Raw genomic sequence first — 26,176 nt, 5'->3', positions numbered from 1 at the left:
GAGTAATATTCCATTGTATATATGTACCACATCCTCTTTATCCATCCTGTGCTGATTGACACTTGGGTTGCTTCCATATCTTGGCTATTGTAAATAGTGCTGCTGTGAACATTGGGTTGCATGTGTCTTTTTGAATTAGAGTTTTCGTCTTTTCTAGATATATGCCCAGGAGTGGGATCGCTGGATCATATGGTAACTCTATTTTTAGTTTCTTAAGGAACCTACATACTGTTCTCCATAGCGGCTGCACCAATTTATATTCCCACCAACAGTGTAGGAAGTTTCCTTTTTCTCCATACCCTCTCTCACATTTATCACTTGCAGGCTTTTTGATGATGGCCATTCTGAACAGTGCGAGGTGATACCTCATTGTAGTTTTGATTTGCATTACTCTAATAATTAGTGATTTTGAGCATTGTCTCATGTACCTGTTAGCCATCTGTATGTCTTCTTTGGAGAAATGTCTCTTTAGGTCTTCTGCCCATTTTTTGATTAGGTTGTTTGTTTTTTTAATATTGAGTTGTATGAGCTGTTTGTATGTTTTGAAAATTAAGCCCTTGTGGGTCACATCATTTGAGATATTTTCTCCCACTCCCTAGGTTGTCTTTTTGTTGTTTATGGTTTCCTTTTCTGTGCAAAAGCTTGTAAGTTTCATTAGGCCCCATTTGTTTCTTTTTGCTTTTATTTCTTTTTCCTAGGGAGATTGACCTAAGAAAACATTGCTACAATTTATGTCAGAGACTGTTTTGCCTATGTTCTGTTCTAGGAGTTTTATGGGGTCATATCTTTTAAGTCTTTAAGCCATTTTGAGTTTATTTTTGTGTATGGCGTGAGGGAGTGTTCTAACTTCATTGATTTACATGTGGCTGTCCAGCTTTCCCAACACCAAAGTGGCTAAATTTTTTTTAATATACCTAAAAAATACAAAATAAGTTAAAAGACTAACATTGCAGTCAGAAAAATGACAAAGTATGTGAACAGGCTGTTTACAGAAAAAGAAATACAAATGCCTCGTAAGCATATGAAAATTTCAACTTCACTCTTAATAAAAGAAAAGCCACCATGAAATACTACCTGTCACCTATTGGAATTCCTGAAATTCTCAAAATTGGATATAATAGTTTTGGTGAGAATGGAGGCATTCTTTTATGTTCCTGGTGGACTGTATATAGACACAAATCATATGGAGGGTAATTGGCAGTATCTGTCAAAATTAGAAAAGCATGTTTTCCAATGACCTAGTTAATTACTTCTAAGAGTTTATCCACTGATATATTACTTTATGAGATAGGTACAAAGTTATTCTTAGCAATATTTAATAGCAAATGTTGGAGAGACCTAATGTGCATCTATATGGGACAAATTTAACTATGGGCCATCCAGATGAAATACTATGCATCTGTTAAAAGCAAACCAGGAACTTGCTATTTCTAATAAAGAAAAATCTTCATGGCCTAGTTTTTCAAGTTACAATTAAAATTAAAATATTACACATACAGAACAGTATGTATAGGATGCTACCTTTGTGGTTCAAAGATAATGGGGAAGAGAACGTTCATTTTTATATGCTTACTTATGCAGAAAAATCACTGCAATGATACACAAGGAAATAATAACAGTGATGACATTATCTCATGGAGAGAGAATAGGAATTAGATAGATGGAGAACAGGAGTGGGAGGTAAATTTTACTATAAAATATTTTAAGCTTTTAAAAATTATTAAAATAAATATATATCTTAACTTAAATTAAATGAATAAACTTTTGTTCATTTTTTTTCTCAAATATTTATTGAGGGCCTACTTTGTGCCAGGCAGTGTTTTAGGTGCTTGGGATCAGTGAACAAAACAAAGATCCAAACCCTTATGGAGCTTACCTTCAAGTGGTGGGAGAGGGACATTTAAAAATAATCATAATACATACATAGTGTTGTACTTCAGAAGATAATATGTGCTATGGAAAAAAGCATAAAACAGAGTAAGTTGTATTGGCAGTGTCAGTGGAATTGGGAGAAGGTGTTGCAATGTTAAATATGATTAGCAGGGTAAGTCTTACCAAGAAAGAGCAAATTTAAGCAAAGACTTAAAAGAAGCAAGGGGGTTAGTCATGTGGATATCTGAGGAAAGAATGTTCCCAGGTAGCAAGAACAACCAGTGTAGACTCCTTGGGAGAGGGACATGTCAGATGTTTTAAATAAAAGGGTTAGAGGCCAGTGTGTCTTTAGCAGAGCAAGAGGGATAGTGATAGGATATGGGGCCAAAAAGATAATGATATCCATTGGACTTTGTCTTAGCAGAGAAGTAACATGATCTGACAAATTTCTAAAAAGCTTACTCTGGTTTTACCAATGATAATTATTACAAATAGGCTGATGGGGAGCAAGTGTAAAATCTGGGACGTAATTTGGAAATAATGGTGCCTTAGACCAGAGGAATAGCAGTGGAAGTGGTGAGAAGTCATTGGAGCTTGGATGTAATTTGAAATTAAATCAACTGGATTCCTGACAGACTAGATGTGGAGTGCGAGAGAGAGGACTCAAGGAACAGAAGGTGTGAAGACATTATCTAGGAAAATGAGAGATTAAATGGACTAAGAAATTATACTATGATTGGCTGAGAGTGTTAAGAGCCCACTTGAGTTCTTCATGAGTTTAAAAGTGAGACCAGTCAGTGTATTTATTGGTTTTTCTCCAGCTGCATTCAGCTGCATGACTTAGGTCTCATCCAGTCTAAACAAGCAGATCTCTGTGGTATAATGGAAGGATACCCTTGTTAAATTTTTTTTTAACTGAGTTATAGGACATTATACATAGAATGTTCTTATCTTAGTAATTTTAAAAGGAATACATATATGCTTATTTATATTTATACAAAACTTAGATATGTTTCCCTGAGGTTTAGCTGAACATGTTTTTTACATGCTCATTCTAGACATAAATGTACAAGCATTAAATGATCCTTAATAAACCATGCTTCTTATTCTTACTATATTAGCAGGTGGCAAATATAAGATAAGATCTCAATTAAAAAATTGAGGGGGTGGGGATGGACTGGGAGTTTGGGATTGAGAAGTACACACTGCTGTGCTTAAGAGGGATAACCAACAAGGACCTACTGTATAGCAAAAATAAATAAATAAATAATAAATAAATAATTTTTAAAAAATTGAGGTGACAGGCAGGTAGTGACCATTTAAGGCAGGAATGCATTTCAGAGTGCTTACTTATTTAATCTTTTTACAATTAAGCTTATATTATGCAGTTTTTTAAATGAACATCATACTTATTTTGAGCTTAACATAGTATATAAAATTGTTTATACGGATTTTATGTGTTTCTGATCATTTGTTAACTCAAAATGCTTAAAAGTTTTAGTGTGTAAAAACTTTATGAGACTATGAAACAAATGCTTACAAAATATCAAAAGAGTTGGAAGGATTATTAACCAGATTGAACATCTAGTGAAAACAGCTGGTAAGGGAACATACAGAGGGGGAAAAAAAGAAGTTGGAAATGAAAGGAGGCAAATATCAAAGGCTGAACCAAACATATATAAAAGATATAAATAATTATAACCCACAATCAATAGCAAAGAGGGAATGTGGATGGGGTACATCCAGAAGCAATGCAAGGCATGATGTTACAGTGTTGGAGACAATAGTTAGACATTGAATGAATACACCACATGCCATGTGATAGAGCATTTTCACTTGACCCAACTAACTGAGTTCTCTTTTCTGAATTCTCTGTATAAGCTGCTTCTAGGAAATATACACAAATCCAGAAATAACTCAACAATGAGACCCTTTACTAGTGGGTCCTAAGTTACTACCTGTATTTAGTGAGAGTCAAATATGTAGTGTTCTTAGATTTCAGTCATTGAATACCATGACTAAGAACAAGATTGCGTTTCATTTATAGTGAAGCATGTGAATGAATAAAAGGACACAATTTATCATTTAGGTATATGGTAATATATTGTGTTTCCGTGGGTAGAGTTAATACAGGTCTATAATTGCAATTCTAAAAGGTAGTGTTAATACAGGTCTATAATTGCAATTCTAAAAGGAAAAAGGCTCTGAAATACAAAAGGTTCTTTTTCCCTCAGTACATGTTGGCGGTAAAACCTGACTGACCAGGGAACATTAAGAGCCCACCTGAGTTCATTGAGAATTTAAAAGCTATTTATGACCACACACCAGATAAGAGGTTAATATCCAAAATATATGAAGAACTCATACAACTCAATAGCCAAAAAGTGAACAATCTGGTTTAAAAATGGGCATAGGACCTGAATAGACATTTTTCAAAAAAAGACATACAGGTGGCCAACAGGTACCGGGAAAGGAGTTCAGCCTCACTAATCATCAGGGAAATGCAAATCAAAACCACAATGAGATATCACCTCACACCTGTAAGAATGGCTGTTATCAAAAAATAAATAAACAACATGTGTTGGCAATGGTGTGGAGAAAAGGGAACCCTAAGGGTGAATGTAAATTGGTATATCCATTATGGAAAATATTATGGAAAAAATTAAAAATAGATCTACCATATGGCCCCACATCTGCATATATATATCCCACTTCTGGGAATATATTGGAAGGAAATGAAATCATTATCTCAAAGTGATACCTGCACCCCCATGCTTATTGCAACATTATTCACTATAGCCACAACATGGAAACAACCTAAGTGTCCATTGATGAATGAATGCATAATGAAAATGAGATATATATGTGAAAATGTGATATATACATATCACATATATATATTTACATATGACTGTATATCTATATGTATGTATATGTGAATATTATTCAGCCGTAAAAAGAGAAGGAAATCCTCCCATTTGTGACAACATGAATGGACCTTGAGGGCATTATGCTTAGTGAAATATGTCACACAGAGAAAGACAAATACTGCATGATCTCACATATATGTGAAGTCTTTAAAAAAAAAAATCAAACTCATAGAAACAGAGATTAGAAGGGTGATTGCCAAGAGCTGGGAAGTAGGGGAAATGGGGAGATTTTGGTCAAAGTGTACAAACTCCCAGTTACAAAAGGAATAAGTTCTTGGGATCTGATATTTAGCATGGTACCTATAGTTAACAATACTTATACTATATACTTGAAAGTTGTAAAGAGAGTAGATCTTAAATGTTCTCACCACAAACACACACACACACAAAACTGTAATTAAGTGAGGTGATAGATGGGTTAACTAACCTTACTGAGGTAATCATTTTGCACTATGTGTATCAAATTATCACGTTGTACAGAAATATACCAATTATATCTCAGCAAAGCTGGAGGAATAAAATATCCTCTGAGGAAAAAAATAAAAGCTACTTGTTAATATGTGAAATTATTTATGTTCTATGTTTATATCAAAGGGTGAATATTCACTGCAGATAACATGAATGTCTTTGATTATGAGCTGCTGGCTAGACACCATTGACTGGTGTTAGTGGTAAAATTCAATAAATGCATCAAATTATCTTTCTAAATCTGTAAAACTCCAGATTCCTAAATACATTTGTCCCCAAGAGTTTCTAAGACAGGTGTATAAAATCTATAGAATGAGATATGAAGGAAATTATAATGGTGTTCATCTGTGGAGAGAGAGACGGGGCTTTTATTTTTCACTTTACAACCTGCAGTGCTCTTTGAATTTTACCAGCATCATGAATTACTTTAATAAATTTTTTTAAATGACGTTAGAAATAAACATACGATGGATTATCTCTGTGCTATGGGAAAAAAATCAGTTGGCTTTTTGCTCTATCTCATGACTTTTAAGTGGGTAGTACTCTCAACCAAGAGTCCAGAGAAAGGGGAGCATACTATGAGCTAGAGTGGGTAGGATGGACTGTATAATTCTGGGCCTTGGGGCTAAGTTTTAAAATGTGAGGGGTTAGAGAACAAGAAAGGCAATGAAGAGCAAACCAGAAGGAAGGGTTATATTATATGAAATTACATATAGTGTATAATTTGGGGCTTCTTGCTAATTGTACAAATGTGTTTATTTTTACTTTATATTATGCAGTTATACTTTAATCTCTATGTATGGGACTTGAAAATATTCAACAATGTGTATTACATTGTTGAACTTACATAGTAGAACTTTCCTTGCTGTATTCCACATTAGTTAATGGATTTTACATAGCTTGCATGTCATACAGTTGTGAAGACATGAAATAATGACATTGTACTGTGTTTTTGCTTCACCCAGATAACTACTCTAATAGGCTTAAATTATAAGATTTCATTTCTACTAAGTGAAATGTGTGACTAGAAGCAATTTTGTGATCTTGCTATATACCTACTTCTTGTTTTACATTTTTAGCAGTCAATTTTTTTTAAGTTGCCTATAAGCATCACTTGGCTATTAGTTATTTTTATAGATTCTTTTGTCTGTCACTTATATGGACTCTTCATTCCCCAACTTTTCTGTTTAATTACTTATTTTTCTTAGAAACTTTAAACCAAAACTTTTCATAACAAAGCAAATGCTTTCATGAAGTATAAAGTTAATACAAATAGTTGTCACCAAGTGCCTCTCTTCTATAAGTTATAGTAAAAGAATTTATTTAAAGCAAATTAAATTTTAATTAAATGTCTCCAGTAATGTTTCTGCATAGGATTTCTTTTTGTATTTAATGTAAAAAGTTTCCAAATCCAAATGTGATTTTTAACCCTTATTATTACTTCTCTTTTTCATTAATATTGGTATTAATATATTGTAACTTCTTCATTTGATTTCTCCAAGAATACAGAAGGATTTTTTCTTCCAGGTCTATTGAGATATAATTAACATATAGCACTGTATAAGTTTAAAGTGTACAGCATAATGATTTGACTTAAGTACATCATGAAATGATTACCACAATAAGTTTAATGAACCTCCATCGTCTCATATAGGTATAAAATAAAAGAATGTATTTTACTTGTGATGAGAAAGAACTCTTAGGATTCACTTTCCTAACCACTTTCATATTTAACATACAGCAGTTTAATCATATTAATCATGTTGTATATTACATCCCTAGTATTTATTTATTTTATAGCTGGAAGTTTGTACATTTGACCACCTTCATCCAGTTTCCTCTGTCCCTCCCCTTTCCTCTGTTAGCCAGAAATCTGTTCTCTTTTTCTTTGAGTGTATTTGGTTGTTTGTTTTTTGAAGTATAATTGACCTATATCACTAGATTAGTACCTGGTGACAACATAGTGATTCCATATTTCTTTTCATTACAAAATGATCACAGTAAATCTAGTTACTATGTCACCATACAAATACATTATTACTGACTGTATTTCCCATACTGTCTATTTCATTCCCATGTTTCATTTATTTTGTAACTGGAAGTTTGTACCTCTTAATTTCCCTCACCTATTTCACTTATCCTCCTCCCCTCCTCCCCTCTGGCAACCACCTGTTTGTTCTCTGTATCTGTGACTCTGTTTTGTTTTGTTATGTTTGTTCACTTATTTTGTTTTTTAGATTCCACATATCAGTGAAATCATATAGTATTCGTCTTTCTCTCTTTAATTCATTTCACTTAGCATGATACCCTATGGGTCCATGCATGTTGTGGCAAATGGAAAGATTTCATCCTTCTTTACGGATGAGTAATATTCCACTGTGCATGTGTGTATATATATACCAGGTCTTCCTTAGCCATTCATCTGTCAGAGGGCACTTAGGCTACTTCCATATCTTTGCTATTGTGAATAATGCTTCTGTGAACATTATATAATGTGCATATATCTTTTTGAATTAGTGTTTTTGTTTTCTTTGGAAAAATACCCAGAAGTGGAATTGCTGGATCATATGGTAGTTCTAATTTTTTGAGATAATTCTATACTGTACTCCACAGTGACTACAGCAATTTACATTCTCACCAACAGTGCTTAAGTGTTCCCTTTCCTCCACATTCTAACACTTGTTATTTGTTGTCCTTCTGATAATAGCCATTTTGACAGGTGTGAGGTGATATCTCATGTGGTTTACTCATGATTAGTGATGGTGAGCATCTTTTTATGTGCCTGTTGGCCATCTGTATGTCTTCTTTGGAAAAATTTCTATTCAGATTCCCTGCACATTTTTTAATAGGCTTTTTTTTTTTTTTGGCTATTGAGTTGTATGATTTCTTTGTATATTTTAGATATTAACCCCATATCATATATATTGCTTGCAAATGTTTTTCTCCCATTCAATATGAAGCTTTTTCATTTTGTTGATAATTTCCATTGCTGTGCAAAAGCTTTTTGGTTTGATATAGTCCCATTTGTTTATTTTTGCGTTTATTTCCCTTGCCTGAGGAGACATGTCCAAAAAAATATTGCTAAGACTGATGTCAAAGAACATACTGTCTTTGTTTTCTTCGAGAATCTTTATGGTTTAAACTCTTATATTTAAGTCTTTAATCCATTTTGAGCTTATTTTTGTATATGGTGTGAGAAAGTAGTCCAGTTTGATTTCTTTGCATATAGCTGTCCAGTTGTCCCAGCACCACTTATTGAAGAGGCTGTCTTACTCCATTGTGTATTCTTGCCTCCTTCATCAAGTATAGGGTGACCATATGTGCATGGGTTTATCTCTGGGCTTTCTATCCTGTTCCATTGATCTATACTTCTGCTTTTGTGCCAGTACCATACTGCCTTGATTACTGTGGCTTTGTAATATACTCTGAAGTCCAGGAGCCTGATTCCTCCAGCTCCATTTTCCTTTCTCAAGATTGCTTTGGCTATTCAGGGACTTTTGTGTTTCCATATAGATTGTGAAATTTTTTGTTCTAGTTTTGTGAAAAATGCCATTGCTAATTTCATAGGGATTGCATTGAATCTGTACATTGCTTTGGGTAGTATAGTCATTTTCACAATGTTGATTCTTCCAATCCAAGAACATGGTATATCTCTCCATCTCTTTGTATCGTCTTTAATTTCTTTCATCAGTGTCTTACAGTTTTCTACATACATGTCTTTTGTCTCCTTAGGTAGGTTTATTCCTAGGTATGTTTTTGTTGTCATTGCAATGGTAAATGGGAGTGTTTCCTTAATTTCTCTTTCAGATTTTTCATCTTTAATGTATAGGAATGCAAAATATTTCTGTGCATTAATTTTGGATCATGCTACTTTACCAGATTCATTGATTAGCTCTAGTAGTTTTCTGGTAGCATCTTTAGGATTCTCTTTGTATAGTATCATGTCATCTGCAAAGAGTGACAGTTTTACTTCTTCTTTTCCGATTTGGATTCCTTTTATTTCTTTTTCTTCTCTGACTGCTGTGGCTAAAACTTCCAAAACTATGTTGAATAATAGTGGTAACAGTGGACAACCTTATCTTGTTCCTGATCTTAGAGGAAATGGTTTCAGTTTTCACCATTGAGAACGATGTTGGCCGTGGGTTTCTCCTATATGACCTTTCTTATGTTGAGGTAAGTTCCCTTTATGCCTACTTTCTGGAGGGTTTTTATCTTAAATGGGTGTTGAATTTTGTCGAAAGCTTTTCTGCATCTATTGAGATAATCATATGGTTTTTATCCTCCAATTTCTTAATATGGTGTATCACATTGATTGATTCACATATATTGAAGAATCCTTGCATTCCTAGGATAAACCCCACTTGATTATAGTGTATGACCCTTTTAATGTGCTGTTGGATTCCGTTTGCTAGTATTTTGTTGAGGATTTTTGCATCTATGTTCATCAGTGATATTGGCCTGTAGTTTTCTTTCTTTGTGACATCTTTCTCTGGTTTTGGTATCAGGGTGATGGTGGCCTCGTAGAATGAGTTTGGGAGTGTTCCTCCCTCTGCTATATTTTGGAAGAGTTTGAGAAGGTAGGTGTTAGCTCTTCTCTAAATGTTTGATAGAATTCGCCTGTGAAGGCCTCTGGTCCTGGGCTTTTGTTTATTGGAAGATTGTTAATCACAGTTTCAGTTTCAGTGCTTGTGATTGGTCTGTTTATATTTTCTGTTTCTTCCTGGCTCAAGTCTTGGAAGGTTGTGCTTTTCCAAGAATTTGTCTATTTCTTCCAGGTTGTGCATTTTATTGGCATATAGTTGCTGGTAGTAGTCTCTCATGATCCTTTGTATTTCTGCAGTGTCACTTGTTACTTCTCCTTTTTCATTTATAATTTTATTGATTTGAGTCTTCTCCCTTTTTTTCTTGATGAGTCTGGCTAATGGTTTATCAATTTTGTTTATCTTCTCCAAGAACCAGCTTTTAGTTTTATTGATCTTTGCTATTGTTTTCTTCATTTCTTTTTCATTTATTTCTGATCTGATCTTTATGATTTCTTTCCTTCTGCTATCTTTGAGGTTTTTTTGTTCTTTCGCTAATTGCTTTAGGTGTAAGGTTAGATTGTTTATTTGAGATGCTTCATGTTTCTTGAGGTAGGATTGTATTGCTATAAACTTCCCTCTTAGAACTGCTTTTGCTGCATCCCATAGGTTTTGGGTCTTTGTGTTTTCATTGTCATTTGTTTCTAGGTAGTTTTTGATTTCCTCTTTGATTTCTTCAGTGATCTCTTGGTTATTTAGTAGTGTATTATTTAACCTCCATGTGTTTATATTTTTTACAGATTTTTTCCTGTAATTGATATCTAGGCTCATAGCGTTGTGGTCAGAAAAGATACTTGATATGATTTCAGTTTTCTTAAATTTACCAAGGCTTGATTTGTGACCCAAGGTATGATGTATCCAGGAGAATGTTCCATGAGCACTTGAGAAGAAAGTGTATTCTGCTGTTTCTGGATGGAATGTCCTATAGATATCAATTAAGTTCATCTTGTTTAATGTGTCATTTAAAGCTTGTGTTTCCTTATTTATTTTCATTTTGGATGATCTGTCCATTGGTGAAAGTGGGGTGTTAAATTCCCCTACTATGATTGTGTTACTGTCGATTTCCCCCTTATGGCTGTTAGTATTTTCCTTATATATTGAGGTGCCCCTATGTTAGGTGCATAAATATTTACAGTTGTTATATTCTTGGATTGCTCCCTTGATCATTATGTAGTGTCCTTCTTTGTCTCTTGTAATACTCTTTATTTTAAAGTCTATTTTGTCATATGAAAATTGCTACTCCAGCTTTCTTTTTATTTCCATTTGCATGGAATATCTTTTTCCATCCCCTCACTTTCAGCCTGTATGTGTCCCTAGGTCTGAAGTGGTCTCTTGTAGACAGCATATATATGGGTCTTGTTTATTTATCCATTCAGCCAGTCTATGTCTTTTGGTTGGAGCTTTAATCCATTTACATTTATGGTAGTTATCATTATGTATGTTCCTATTACCATTTTCCTACTTGTTTTGGGTTTGTTTTTGTAGGTCTTTTCCTTCTCTTGTGTTTCCTGCCTAGAGAAGTTCCTTTGGCATTTGTTGTAAAGCTGGTTTGGTGGTGCTGAATTCTCTTAGCTTTTGCTTGTCCATAAACGTTTTAATTTCTCTGTCAAATCGAATGAGATCCTTGCCAGCTAGAGTAATATTGGTTGTAGGTTTTTCCCTTTCATCACTTTAAATATGTCCTGCCACTCCCTTCTGGCTTGCAGAGTTTCTGCCAAAAGATCAGCTGTTAACCTTATGGGGATTCCCTTGTATGTTATTTGTTGTTTTTCCCTTGCTGCTTTTAATATTTTTCTTCATATTTATTTTTTGATAGTTTGATTAATATGTGTCCTGGCGTGTTTCTCCTTGGATTTATCCTGTATGGGACTCTCTGTGCTCCCTGGACTTGATTGACTATTTCCTTTCCCATACTAGGGAAGTTTTCAACTATAATCTCTTCAAATATTTTCTCAGTCCGTTTCTTTTTCTCTTCTTCTTCTGGAACCCCTATAATTCGAATGTTGGTGCGTTTAATGTTGTCCCAGAGGTCTCTGAGACTGTCCTCCATTCTTTTCATTCTTTTTTCTTTATTCTGCTCTGCGGTAGTTATTTCCATTATTTTATCTTCCAGGTCACTTATCCTTTCTTCTGCCTCAGTTATTCTGCTATTGATTCCTTCTAGAGAATTTTTAATTTCATTTATTGTGTTGTTCATCATTGTTTGTTTGCTCTTTAGTTCTTCTAGGTGCTTGTTAAACGTTTCTTGTATTTTCTCCGTTCTATTTCCAAGATTTTGGATCATCTTTACTATCATTACTCTGAATTTTTTTTCAGGTAGACTGCCTAGTTTCTCTTCATTTGTTTGGTCTGGTTGGTTTTTACCTTGCTCCTTCATATGCTGTGTGTTTCTCTGCCTTCTCATTTTGCTTAACTTACTGTGTTTGGGATCTCCTTTTCGCCTGCTGCAGGTTCATAGTTCCTGTCGTTTTTGGTGTCTTCCCCCAATGGCTAAAGTTGGTTCAGTGGCTTGTGTAGGCTTTCTCGTGGAGGGGACTGGTACCTTTTGTTCTGGTGGCTGAGGCTGGATCTTGTCTTTCTGGTGGGCAGGACTACGCCCGGAGGTGTGTTTTGGGGTGTCTGTGACCGTATTATGTTTTTAGGCAGCCTCTCTGCTAATGGGTCGGGTTGTATTCCTGTCTTGCTAGTTGTATGGCATAGGGTGTCCAACACTGTATCTTTCTGGTCATTAAGTGGAACTCAGTCTTACCATTGAGATGCAGGTCTCTGGGAGAGATTTCGCTGTTTCATATTACGTGGAGCCAGGTTATCTCTGGTGGACCATGTCCTCAAGTTGGCTCTCCCACCTCAGAGGCACAGGCTGGACAACCAGCCGGAGCCCCAAGACCCTGTCAGCCACATGGCTCAGAGAAAAAGAAAGAAAGAAAAAAATAAAATAAAGTTATTAAAATTAAAAATTTTTTAATTATTAATAATAAAAAAATTTGAAAAGTAATTTTTAAAAAAAAGAAAGAAAAAAGAGAGCAGCGAAACCAAAAAACAAATCTGCCAATGATAAGCAGCACTAAAAACTATACAGAAAAATAAAGAAAAAGACGACAGACAGAACCCTAGGACAAATGGTAAAAGCAAAGCTATATAGACAAAATCACACAAAGAAGCATATACATACACACTCGTAAAAAGAGAAAAAGGGAAAATTTATTTATATCTTTATATTAAAAGGAAGAGAGCAACCAAATCAATAAACAAATCCACCAATGATAATAAACTCTAAGTACTAAACTAAGATAAACATAAAACCAGAAACAAATTAGGTGCAGAAAGCAAACCCCAAGTCTACAGTTGCTCCCAAAGTCCACCTCCTCAATTTGGGATTTCGTTGTCTATTCAGGTATTCCACAGATGCAGCGTACATCAAGTTGATTGTGGAGATTTAATCCACTGCTCCTGAAGCTGCTGGGAGAGATTTCTCTTTCTTTGTTCGCACAGCTCCTGGGGTTCAGCTTTGGATTTGGCCCCACCTCTGCATGTAGGTCGCCTGAGTGTGTCTGTTCTTTGCTCATATAGGAGGGGCCTAAAGGAGCAGCTGATTCTGGGGCTCTGGCTCACTCAGGCCAGGGGGAGGGAGGGGTACGGAATGCGGGACAAGCCTGCAGTGGCAGAGGCTGGCGTGATGTTCCCCCAGCCTGAGGCACGCCGTGTGTTCTCCTGGGGAAGTTGTCCCTAGATCACGGGACCCTGGCAGTGGCAGGCTGCACAGGCTCCCAGGAGAGGAGATATGGATAGTGACCTGTGCTTGCACACAGGCTTCTTGGTGGCTGCAGCAGCCTTACTGTTTCATGCCCGTCTCTTGTGTCCACACTGATAGCCGCGGCTCACACCCATCTCTGGAGCTCGTTTAGGTGGTGCTCTGAATCTCCTTGCACACCCCAAAACAATAGTCTCTTGCCTCTTAGGCCTTTCCAGACTCCCTCCCGGCTAGCTGTGGTGCACTTGCCCCCTTCAGGCTGCATTCACACAGCCAACCCCAGTCCTCTCCCTGGCATCTGACTTCCGAAGCTGGAGCCTCAGCTCCCAGCCCCCACCTGCCCTGGCAGGTGAGCAGGCAAGCCTCTCGGGCTGATGAGTGCTGGTCGGCACCTACTCCCTGTGCTAGAATCTCTCCACTTTGCCCTCTGCACCCCTATTGCTGTGCTCTCCTCCATGGCTCCGAAGATTCCCCCTTGCCACCCCCCATCTCTGCCCATAAAGGGGCTTCCTAGTGTGTGGAAACTTTTCCTCCTTCACAGCTCCCTCCCAGAGGGGCAGGTCCTGCCCTATTCTTTTGTCTCTGTTTTTTCTTTTTTCTTTTGCCCTAGCCAGGTACTTGGGGAGTTTCTTGCCTTTTGGGAAGTCTGAGGTCTACCAGCATTCAGTAGGTGTTCTGTAGGAGTTGTTGCACAGGTAGATGTATTTCTGATGTATTTGTGGGGAGGAAGGTGATCTCCAAATCTCACTCCTCCTCCATCTTGAAGGTCTCCTGATCACAGTATCTTTACATGGTTTTTTTTGGTAAAGATTTTTTTGCTGTACACCATTTTTAAAGTCTTTATTGAATTTGTTACTGTATTGCTTCTGTTTTATGTTTTGGTTTTTTGGCCACGAGGCATGTGCGATCTTAGCTCCCCGACCAGGTATCAAACACTCACCTCCTGCATTAGAAGGCAAAGTCTTAACCACTGCACCACCAGGGAATTCCCTCTTTACATGTTATTTTAATATTTTCATTCCAAAAAGAAAAGTAAAGCCATAAAACTACTTACTTCTAGCTGCAAGCATTAGCCAATTTCTTCATCCTAAACAGGACCTATAGACTGATTTTCATACAAATCAGTTGCTGTTGCTATGTTATTGTCACATATATGTACCTACCCATCATCCCTTTCTATCTCCAATGTTGAGTGTACTACTTACGAAACAATTCTGAATTCTTTTTTTTCTCATACTTCAAACATACCACATGATTTTATACAAACTGTTCAAGAGATAGCAGCTTCTATAAAATGATTGGGAAGCTCATATTTTGCTAAATTACCTAGATCCAATTATATTTTATACTTTATATTATTAAGCTTTCTAGTAGTAAACTTATATTATGATCTTAAAAAACCAAAACAAATAAAAGAATTTCTAATAGTGTTGTTGTGATTTACCACATATTAAAGTAAATATTGGGAGCTGCTTGAATTTATCTCATGGTCATTTCCTAGAATCTAGTAATCATATTGTTATGTTATATTTATAAATTGAAATTTATTTATTTTACTTACGTTGCCCAATAGGAATAAGACACAAAGTATAAAAATATATATAACTAAATAAATATTGGTAATTTGGTAAGAATTTTATCCTGTTACAATTTATTTTCGATGAATATTAAAGAAAGTGTTTCTTGCTACATATATAAAGCTTTTTGACTCAAAAATTTTCAGTATATGTACAAATTTTCATATATATATATGAAGATTATGCAGTTGTAATTTCACTGTAGACTTTCCCAAACCACTGGAGTAAATTTCTCTCTTTACCCATTTGCTGACTAGTTGTGATCTACCAATGGAAGCAATCATTCAGTTGATCTTAACACCTGAATCATCAAGCCAATTTAAGTATTCTAGATAGTAATATCTTCAGCTCAAGCCTAACTGGAACATCAGTATGGGACTCAAGTAAATGAACATAGATTTTGGTGGACTTTGCTGTCTCTTTTCTTGTTTGTTTTTTGCTCTATAATTCACCTTTTGCATGTTAAAACTTCAGGTTCAAATTCAGACAGATTCTAATTTCTTCATTCTTTCATTCTTCTGATTGAATCTTCAATTTTAAATTTATTCCAGTTCCCAAATACCATTGTTCACAGTGATCCTATTGTAGTGGTTGTAGATTGGTTTATAAATATTTCCTAACCTAATTTGGACTTTGAATTTAGAGGGGGAAAAAATACCAGATTAACGCTTTAGGACTATTTTCAGCATCTGATTGGAATTTTTAATTTTTGTTATGTGTTTGAAGTAAGGACAAACTATAGCCTAAACCAGGTTTAGTCTATCGTTTGATTCTTTTCTTATTTTTCTTTACTTATCCATACTAATTATATGTGTTCCCATGTTTTAGATTTTTGTGTATGTGCTTAGATTTTTAAACGTGAAGTGTCTGAAGAACTTTATTACTACTTTCTTTTAGCTATCTTACAAGATCAATGTGGTTATTCAGTCACAAACAGAAATAGTTCCCTAGGATAGTTCATCTTAGCAGTTTATTTTTAATACTTTAGAGATTGAACATTCTCTGATAAAATAAGTTCATTCTTCTTCATAGAAAAAATTTTGATGACAGCTTTATTAAAATACAATTTGTTATAAATTTCACAATTTTAAATTGTACAGTTCAGTGCTTTTTGGTGTATTCAGAATGTTGTACATCAATTACCACTTATTCCAGAACATTTTCATCACCCCAAAAAGAAACCCTGTACCCCTTAGCAGTCACTCTTCATTCCCCTCTACTCCAGGCCCCTGGCAGTCATTAATCTTCTTTTTGCCTCTATGTATTTGCCTATTCTGTACATTTTATGTACATAGAATCATACATTATTCTGCTCTTTGTGTCTTGATCCTTTCACTTAGCATAATGTTTTCAAGTTTCATCCATGTTGTAGCATGTGTCAGAATTTCATTCCTTTTTATGGCCAAATAATATTCCATTGTATAGATGGTAGTACATTTTATGTATCTGTTCATCAACTCATGATAGTTTATTCTTTTTGAATAAGTTATTATCAGCGACAGGAAGCCTAAAATTATCTTTTGGTACAGAGCAGTCTTTGATGTAGGTTTTAGGCATTAAAAACTTGTGGTTTTTTGTTTTTTTTTTTAGTTTTGGTATGTTTTTTAACAGTTATAATGGATTTAAACTTACCTTTCAAAACTAAAAAGTTGTTAATTACAAAACACATCTGACTCCCAAAAGTTTTGAATGAAGGTATTGTGTAAACTCTCTGGAAATTAAGAGAAAAGGAGAATTTGGTCATCTGTTGAGAATATTTAATTTATCCTTTTTTCTAGATAAACATTCACTAGACCCTGCCTTCCTTATGTCTGTAACTAAAGTGCATCCTTTTTGAAAAGAGAGTCTCTCTTCTGTTTTCGCCACCAGGAACTGAGTTCATTTTTGTCTAGATTATAAAGTAGCAGCTTCTTTACATCTGTGAGCACCTTACTTTACATCTATTAAAGAAGTTAACAAACTGAATTTTAACAATCGGTATACTTGTCACTTTTCTAGCTACCGGCCTGTAAGCTGCTTGAAAACAAAAACTGTCATTTATCTCTTGGCTTTTTTCTACAAGGCTGGCAAAGAGTTTCTACTCATTTGTTTGCTGGAAGAATAATGAATGAATATGTAGAGTCAATAAGTATTATCACTTATTTTCCCTATTCTTTGGTACAGTGTTTCTCAACATTTTTTAATAGGTAAGTGTTAAAACTTTCAAGAAGAATGTCATTGTTTTTCAGTTACAAAAATGTTGGGAACCTATATTGTTAAAAATTAGATCACAACCCAAAGCTTTATGAAGGAACATTACAAATCAAGGGGAAATGGACCTCTACAGTGAACATTCAGAGAAGTAACATTTCTAAATACAACAAGTTTCAAAAACATAAATATTTAGAAAACTGTTTATTGCATAAAACTCCTATGAAGCCTGTAAATCTGCTTGCAAAATCAGCTGATTTTAATTTCTAAATAAGAGAAAATTTTACTCAAGAAAATTTTGAAAATGATCATCACCATATTCTTTTTAATACTGACTTTTAGAATATTTGAGTCTTTTAGGGGTTCCTTTTGATTAGATAAATGCAACTTACAGATTTGATGACAGTCATCTTAAGGCAGATTTACAGGCTTCATAGAATTTTTATTCTCCTCATTAATTATATGTCACCAAAAGTTTCTTTGTATTTGCTGTCTTTAACCAGCATTCTGTGTGACAGTAAATTTGAAAATGTAGGACTGGTAGTTAAACAATTTAAACCTCTGTAATAATCACAAACACCATGGTGTCAAGGAGGTCATCCGAGTGATCAGCTGCCTGAGTGGCTGAGATGCAAGCATGCTTCTCAGGCCCCTAGGATAGTCATTGACTCATATGCCTCGGGTGCTCTCAAATCATTCCATTAGATAACTATGCAGTTACTAATTTCTTAAATTAAAAATTTAAACAGATGTTTTTACCACCTTTAACATGAACTCCTTGGAAAACTCTGTGACCTTCTAGATCAGCGATCAGCTAACTTTTTCTGTTAAAGGCCAGGTAGATAGTAAATATTTTAGGCTTGACTGACCAGCAGGTCCTCAACTACTGTTGAGGCATGAAAGAAGTCACAGGTGATACATGAACGAATGAGCATGGCTGTGTTTCAGCTTTATTTATGGACACTTAAATTTGAATTTCATATAATTTTCAGGTGTCATGATTTTTTTTTCTTGTGGTGCTTTCTGAACCACTTAAAATGTAAATACCATTCTTGGCTTGGGGGGACGCGGGGGGCATAGAAAAAACAGGTGGCAAACTGGGTTTGTTCGCTGGCTGAAGTTGGCCAACCCCTACTCTAGATGGTTAAATCTTCTGGTTGGGAAAAGTCTGCTGTAATGCATTCTTAAACTCCTCCACTACCAATTCTATCATGGCATCCCAAAGTGATTTGAGCTTATGCCTGAAGACAAAAGATGTTCAATTTGTTACCAGCAGCTTCTGTGTGACCCCAATAATGTTGCTTCTTTCTCCCACTTCACAAGTAGCTCACAGAAGTAAATAAAAGGAAATTTCATCGCTGCCTGCTGTGAAACTAATTGTCTTTTGTTAAGATGATGTAGTGTGGTATAATGAAAAGAAAAGCTGGGAAACTTAGAAACCAGGGTGTAGTTGGTTTTACCACTACGCAAAGTGGTCAAATTTCTCAAACTTCTGAGGCTTCATTTTCTCTCCTGCTCATCTGGAAGAAGTATTGAGGTTATATTGTAGTAGTAGATATGAAATCACTGGTAAAGTAAAAAGCATAAAAATCATTGCCATTGTGGTGGTGGTAGTATTGAATGCTTTATTATTTACTCTTACATAAGATTTCTTGCAGGGTTCCCTATATATGCTGATATATTCCTCTTGAAGATTAGGTATAGATTAAGGATTGCTCATAAACTTTCCACGGGCATTTTACCACCACATACTCTCACACTTTCAAGCTACCCTCATCTCCTTACTGTATAGATGTACCAAGTTCATTACTAACAGTACTATGAAATTTTTAAATTATATTCCTCATATTCTTTCTTATTCCTTTATGAGGGCAGAGACTTTGTCTCATCCCTGTTGTATCTTCAGTATCTAAAACAATGTCTGGAATATATTTGAGTCTCATAAATAGTTTCTGAGTGAATCAATGACAAAGATAATCCCATATGTTTACTTGCCTTTCATTATCAAAAGGCATATAGAAAGCTCCTTACAAACAAAATGTATTTAAATGCATAAAATACATAGGGTTACAAAGGAAATCTACTTTTTGCAACTTTACTAAAATACAGTTCTATCCACAGATCCTTTAGGGTCCATGAACCCTGGTTTTTAAAATACGGAAGAATTTTTAACTAGTATCAGGAGACACACAATCCATAACTCTAAACTGCAAAATTACTTTGACAGGATCAAAAAGCAAATGCAAGCTTCATTTGGTCTTTTTAAGAAATCCTTCCTCTGCACTTTTAAATTATAACAAAAAGAACAATGGTTTTTTAAAAGAAAACAATGGATTTTCTTTTGGTTGCAGTAAGAAAAAACAGAGTTTAGCAAGCCTATTTTTAAAAGGGCATTTGCCTGGGAAGATAGTAGAGTATCATGAAATTCACAGGTGGGAAGAAAATGAACAAGGATAGCTCTGGGGATTTCATCTTTCTCTAGAGTAGAGCCATTCATGGGGACTCCCACTCATATGTCAAAATTTCAAGCTACTAAAAGAGAAACCTGGATGATTCAGCTTAGATCACAGATGCATTCCTGAATTGGTCAGCCAAAGTCAGAGGGTAGAATTATGCGGTAGAGCTATGAGCACTGAGGGCCACTGTTCGGTGTCAGGGTGAGCTGGGAAGCTACTTCAAGAGATGTGTAGTCTTATTAGTTTGACTCCAGAAAATAGTACATTTATTTTATATTTATTAATGTCTCAAGATGAAACTTTACACTCAAAGCTACAAGACATCTTTGTCCACTGACAATTAGACTACAATTATGAATTTCAATATGTGCCAGATCACCCACTGCCGTATTAATAAATGGCTTAATATCTTATAATACAGTATGCCAGTATAATGTAGTGGCAATATAGCATAGGGGCTTAAGAGTGTAGGCCCTTGAGCTAGACTTGCATGGCTTCATATCCACCTCCACCGCTTTATTAGCTGTGAAAGTTTGGACAAATTACTCAATCTCTGACCCTCATTTTTGCTGTCTATAAAAAGGAAGTTTATCAGTGAGCTTTTGCTGCAGTACAGACCACCACAAAAATCTCACTGGCATGTCACAAATGCATTTAGTTCTTGCTCAGAAGTCTGGGGGGTAAGCAGGAGGAGGTCTGATCCAGGTTGAGCTCAACTGGACGTGGTTCCAAGTAGAGGATGGGCCTAAGTCTGTGCCACATGTCTCATCTTCCTTGGACCTATAGCTACCTGAAACATTTTTTTCTCAGAATAAAAAGAAAGAGTGCAAGGAGGAAGCCCACTTACTAAAGCTATGTATTTCAAGGCTCTGCTTGTGTGTTGCCTGCTGTTATCCTCTTTGGTCAAAGCAAGTCACGTGGCCAAGCCCAAACTCAAAGAGCAGAGAGGTACACATGCACCTCCCATGAACGTGTGGTGGGGAAAGGGAGGAATAATCTAATATACCACAGAGATTTAATATTAGTACCTAGCTAATAGAATTGTAAGTTTAATACTATACATACGGAGCTTAGAATAGCACTTGGCACATAGTAAATGCCCAATAAGTATTTGTTATTATTAGGCATACTCTTATGCAGAAACTCACACAGAAGTTCAGTATTGTTTACCTGTGATACAAGGTAGATATTTTACAAATGTGTCACTTCAAAACAGGCATGCTTAAATTTAATTAAAAACTTATCTCTAATTTTTAAATTGTAGATTAAATAAACAAGATTATATGTCTTTCAGACTGGCCAGCCAGCTTCTGGGATAGTCAGAGTGGTTACTGCCTCAATTACTTAATTCAGTGAAGTCATAGAACTACTAAAGATTGAGTTCTGCCTTCTCATTTTAGAGATAATATGTTGGGCCAAGAATGGTAAGGTATCTAAATCAAAGATAAAGAGATAGATTGATGGAAGGTGGATAGATAAATGATAAATAGATAAGTAATTAAATAGAAAATGGGAATGCAAGGAATCACCTAGATCTCTAGAATTCCAGTTGAAAACTCTTCCCACTATATTACACAGCCCAGGTGTTGTTTCCTGTAGTTTTGTTTTGGGGTTTTTTTGAATTTTATTTTTTTATACAGCAGGTTCTTACTATCTATTTTATACATATTAGTGTATACACATCAACCCCAATCTCCCAATTCATCCCACCCCCCACCATCCTTTACCCCCTTGGTGTCCATACGTTTGTTCTCTACTTCTGTGTTTCTATTTCTGCCCTGCAAACCGGTTCATCTGTACCATTTTTCTAGGTTCCACATATATGCGTTAATATACTTGTTTTTCTCTTTCTGACTTACTTCACTCTGTATGACAGTCCCTAGGTCCATCCACGTCTCTACAGATGACCCAATTTTGTTCCTTTTTATGGTAGAGTAATATTATCTAAGTGCTGTTTATCATATTTTTTTCTTTCAGCAACCCATATAAGAAGAAATAATTTTAAGAAGCTTTTAAAATAATTTTTTCAACTTCCTTCAACTGAGAAGAATATTATTATAGGATAGGGTTTACTTATAATGTTAAAAAAAAAAACTAATCCTTACAGAAACCTTCACTTACCTACTTAACTAATATTTATTGAGTACTTATCTGTTAGGTACTTGGGCATACGGCAGAAAAAGAAAAAAAAAGCTGGTCTTGTGAGCATACATTACATAGAGGAGACAGGCAATAAACAAACTAATGCATAGTATATTCCACAATCCTTTATCTGCAATTCCAAAATCCAAAAGCTCTAAAACTGAAAGTTTTTGCAATTCATATAATGGTAAAACCTGACCTAATCTTAACTTGTTTAGTGGTAAAACTGATATGAGCTATTTATTGTCTTTTTACAAATACCACTGAGAATGGATATATGTTTTGCTGTAGAGATATTAACATTTTATTTCAGAGTGCTGTCCCAGACCTCTCAGACTAGGGGGAGAGGCCGCATAATTATAGTCCATTTACCATATTACCTTTAAAAACTCAAATGATACTTAATCCCAAAACACATCTGGCCCCCTGGGGATTATATTGGGTTGTTTAATATCTAGAAATTATAAATACTGTGACTGGAAATGAAGTACGTATGGGTATAGAAAAATGAGGGTCAGTAGGGAGAGGGATGAATGCTGGAGGGTGGGAAAGTTGTTTAGCTAGTAGTAAGAGAAAACCTCTCTGGGAGGTGACATTTGAGCAGATTCTTGAAACATGCAGTGGAGCTCTCAGGGAAAAGAATGTTTCAGTCATTGGGAACAGACATGCACCTAGATGGAGAAATGTTCCAGTCTGAGGAGGAACCAAGGTCAAAGACCTTACCCAAAAGTGTGCTTAGTATATTTAAGGAAGAACAAGAAGACCACTAGGCTGTAGATTACACAGCAAGGGGAAAAATGATAGGATAGGCTCTCAGAGGTAGCCAGGGCCCAATCATCTAAGGCAAGATAAGGCCTTTGGATTTTATCATAGATGCTCTGGGATATCTTTGAAGTGTTTTGATCAAGAGTGTCTAAAATCCAATTTTCTTATTAAAAATATTGCTCTGTGGATAATAAAAATATCCTTTTTTTGCTATATGGATAATAGATTGTTGCAGTACCAAAGATTAGAAAAAATAAGTGATCATAATTGTTTGAAATTCAGAAATTTAACAGTGATTGGTCATTTTTAATAAAATACTCTTAATCGTACTTTAATAAAATAGTATCATAGGTGTTCATTGAGCAAGTGCTGTGCTTTGAATGAATAATCTAAATATTACTTAACTATCATGTTTGTTCTTTCTTTCTAGATTTTTCTCTAAGCATTAGGGCTGAGAAACTAGCTTGGTCATGATAATGCTATTCCCAGTCTCCCTTCCTCTTCCAGAGAGTCTTCTCTTCTACCTGCTGGGAGATAACTAGAGGAAAGAGCCCTGGATTTGAAATGATAAGAACTGGTTTGTCACACTGGCTCTGCTACCAGTTGATTGTAACAATGGCTGAGTTGTTTAACCTGTCTGGATTTCAGTTTCCTATCCTGTAAGATATGGGGATTGAATCATCTGATTTATATAGCTCTTTCTTACCTGGAGTCATAAATTTAGCAAGTCCTGTGTGTAAGACTAAAATTCTATGATTCTTAACGAGACCTCGTTAAGAATCTCAAAATGTCTTTAAATATGAATCTAAAGAAATATAGAATAACTGTCTGTTCAGAATTCACCCTTATTTCCTTTTTAACAGGACCAAGGAAATATATACCAGAAGCCAAGAGCACAGAATATTTTTCTTCATCAATCTGTAGAACTGTGATACTCCTCTAATTCCATCAAACACAAAGGAATGATCACCTTGACAGATGGCCACGGAGGATGTCAACAATTTTTTGGAGGCAAGCAATGAAATATTTGTGCTATGAGTTTTCTATTATTAAGTATGTAGAAACAAGTAGAATTATCTTATGTTTTAATGAAAAAATAAAAAGTAGTCTTTAGTATAGCAATTTATATAAGCATAGCTATTTCTTTTTCTTTTTCTTTTTTTCCTGAGTACTGCTGCATGTCAAAAATTATAGTAAGCTGCTTTTGCTTACCTGGAGTACTATATAGTATAGGACTACATTATATCCCTAAATACAAAAAATCTAAATAATAAAAATTAAGTACCCATGTTTGAAAATAGGGCTCTTTGCATCTATCTTGGACACACATATCATATAACTACAAATACTAAATAGTTTGGGAAGTTAGAATTATTTTCTACTTATTTTAAAATTATCCATACCATGTATGAATTTTTTTTGTTTAATTTCTACATTTTTTTCCCTCACTTATTTTAAACAACTATTCTGAAGTGCTCCAAAATCTTGGGGTGTCATCCCTTTACATCCCTAATAGCTTTATATTTTATGATAATCATACACTGCAGGATCCCATTGAACATTTCATTACTTTCACAGCAGCTCTTATTGCTCCTGGAAAAATAGCTGGCCAAGGATTATGGACCACAGTGCCATCTTCAAAATTGAAATTAATTACATTACCCTTTAAAGGGGGTTTGCTTGGAAAGAAATTGACTGGATTATAAAGAAAAAAATAATAAATGTATGGAATCTGCTTTCTCTACTTTAATTGAAAATAAAGACTTAAGTAGATGAATATAAAATGAAATAAAAGTAAACTCAAAAATTTGAGTAGAATGCACTAAAGTTGAATTTCTCCAAGCATTTTATACAAACAAAGAAACTGTAGATATGTTCAGAATTTTTAATTTAGTGTTAATTCAACTCATAGGCCTAAAGTCATCCAGCATATGAGTCTGCTTTTTAAGCTGTACATAAAGGGATGCTTTCTAGGTAAAGGAGACCATAAATGTTTAAAAAACCCAGTGTAGCTTCTGAGTTTTCTTTCAGTAACTAGAGTCAAAATTAGTTCTTGCTTTTCTGTTGGGGAAAATTTCATCTAATTACATTCAAATTATTCTGCAACTTTTTGGACAGCAAATCCTGATCACAAAAGAAAAGAAAAAGCAGCTGTGTTGCCCTTTCCTCGTAGTTATAAGAATAGCATTATTATGCAGTCACTAGGCTTTATAGAACCATAAGTGATTATCCACTGGCGGCTTTCTGGCAGAGAGACACCTAAACCTTTCTGAACTGCTGATAATGTATGCCTTCTCTTTTTAAGGATCTTCAGAAAAATAGATTTCATTGCTTCCTTCAGTAAACCAATCTAGTATAACAGCTCTCAGGAGTAGGGAGATCTTTCTTAACCCTTTTATTAAGTGACTGTTTCTAAAACTTCTTTTCTCAGAATTACACTCTAATCATGATTTAAATCTTCTCTTAGTTCGATATACATAATTCACCTAACTATTTAAGAAAATAGTTAAAATTGACCATTGCTAAATTAATGGAACTAGTTCCTATAAACAGTGCTTCTCTATAAGCAACCTGTAGTCAAATTTCTTCTTTCTCTAATATTTCCTTTTTTAACTCATCCACATGTCATATCTTATTTTGATCTTCAGCTATTCTTTAACCACAGCAACGTATCTTGTGTCAGATAGCTGTAATTTATATTTCTTCCACATTATATTAAGAACCAGCCCTTTGTTCTCTTTGAATTGCATTCTATTTATGACCATGTCATTAATAAGCCACAGATATTTATAATTCTAATCAAAAGTGCTATTTCATTTATTTCCCATATTTTAACATTTATTTGCAAATTATGATTTAAAAAATTTTCAGTAGTTAGAAAGGCAATTAGAGCATAGCGGGTATGACTTACAAGCTTACTATTCAAGAACACAAATTCATAGAACAGATTAAGACTGACTGATTAACCACAACTGTGCCACACCCACCAGCTGTGTGACCTTGAACAAATTGATTCTCTCTGACCCCCAGTTTGTACATCTTTAAATTTGATAATATAATTGTAAGGATTAAATGGGATGCAAAATATAAGTAAAAAGCTTAGCTACCTAGCACTTGTGTAGTACATAATTCAATAAATAGGTGATGCAATTATTCTACTTTTTGCAAAATGAGTAAAAACAGGTTTCCTCATAGTAGCAAGCTGAGCTCTTGCAAAAGCAATAATGAATTTGTCCATTATACTCATGCCAAATTTCTTTTATCATGTTTGTTGTACTGCTAGTAAATTTTATGCCCATTGAAGTTTCCCAATCAGCAGTTGAAAGTTGATTTTTAAACATGTAAAAATAGTTTATCCAGAAATAACCATTAAAAAACATAATTCTTAAAAAATGGTTGTTAACCTTTTAGTCTCATGAAAACTATGTATATGCCAAATTTTGCA

At 34.9% G+C, this 26,176-nt stretch overlaps 1 protein-coding gene across 1 annotated transcript in view; it reads left to right on the top strand.

Moving 5' to 3' along the window:
- The window catches only part of LOC114896587, a 171,423-nt gene extending 146,326 nt beyond the window's left edge, over positions 1-25,097 (top strand). Inside the window, exon 5 of the mRNA XM_029224607.1 lies at positions 23,595-25,097. The gene's annotated coding sequence lies outside the window, so the exon portion shown is untranslated. The remainder of the gene's footprint in view (positions 1-23,594) is intronic.
- Positions 25,098-26,176: the final 1,079 nt, after the last annotated feature.

Source organism: Monodon monoceros, unplaced genomic scaffold, assembly GCF_005190385.1.
Source record: "Monodon monoceros isolate NGI ecotype Baffin Bay Population unplaced genomic scaffold, NGI_Narwhal_1 Super_Scaffold_16, whole genome shotgun sequence".
Classification (NCBI taxonomy): Eukaryota; Metazoa; Chordata; class Mammalia; order Artiodactyla; family Monodontidae; genus Monodon; species Monodon monoceros.
This window is presented reverse-complemented; position numbering and strand designations above follow the sequence as displayed.